This window comes from Sinocyclocheilus rhinocerous, unplaced genomic scaffold, assembly GCF_001515625.1.
Source record: "Sinocyclocheilus rhinocerous isolate Xijiao unplaced genomic scaffold, SAMN03320098_v1.1 scaffold1914, whole genome shotgun sequence".
Classification (NCBI taxonomy): domain Eukaryota; kingdom Metazoa; phylum Chordata; class Actinopteri; order Cypriniformes; family Cyprinidae; genus Sinocyclocheilus; species Sinocyclocheilus rhinocerous.
Window position 1 is genome coordinate 73,097 of NW_015637141.1, and position 888 is coordinate 73,984.

The following is an 888-nucleotide window of genomic DNA, read 5'->3' on the forward strand; positions in this document are numbered from 1 at the left end:
CCGTTGTTTACAATACAACCGTAGCACATGCCGCTGAGGTGAGGGGTGGGACGTTTAGACTCGCACTAGAGGCGGTTTAGCCAATCACAACACACTGGGCTAGCTAACCAATCAGAGCCCATCGCCTATTTCTGAGGGCGGGGCTTCATAACAGCAGGAAATGATCAGCGCGTTTTTCAGAGAAGGGACAGAGCGGTGTGGAATAAAGGTAAATTATGTGAAAAATAATGTTTTTTTTTTTTTTTTAAACGAAGCATTAACACATGTTAGACTGCACCCCATAAACACAATCAAGCCTAGAAAAAAACTAGTGAACCACCCCTTTAATAAAAAGAACCTTCATTTTCACCTTAATTCCTCCCTGTTCTAGCTTGTACTAATGTAAACGATGTCTAAAACTTTGTATTACGAGCATTTCCTGTGTTTTTTGAGAATTTATGATGAATCGCGTGTTGTATTCCTCAATTGTAAGTCACTTTGGATAAAAGTGTCTGCTAAATTAATAATTGTAAATGTAGAGTCAGGCAAAGTGTTGACTGTTACCAAGGTGACAGTAGAGTGACAGTTCATCAAGATGGAAGGCTACACTGGGAAGTATCAACTGAAACTAGATAAAAAAGTTTGTCGAGACAAACTTTAAGTTGGCTTGAGAAAGCCAGACCAGAAAGTTTGAAAAAGTTTTAAGTTTGACGACTGACAGATATTGCCAGATGATAGATAGATAGATAGATGGATAGATGGATAGATTTAGGCATTCTGGGAGTTAAAAGGGTTAGTTCACCCAAAAATGAAAATTAGCCTGTGTTTTACTCACCCTTTAAGCATCCTAGGTGTATATGACTTTCTTCTTTCAGACGAATCATATCGGAGTTATATTAAAAATTGTCC

At 38.3% G+C, this 888-nt stretch overlaps 1 protein-coding gene across 1 annotated transcript in view; it reads right to left on the minus strand.

Moving 5' to 3' along the window:
• Positions 1–888, minus strand: part of LOC107748606 (TCF25 ribosome quality control complex subunit) — a gene marked incomplete at its 5' end in the record, with an annotated part of 100,406 nt that overhangs the window by 37,730 nt on the left and 61,788 nt on the right. The window lies entirely within an intron of this gene.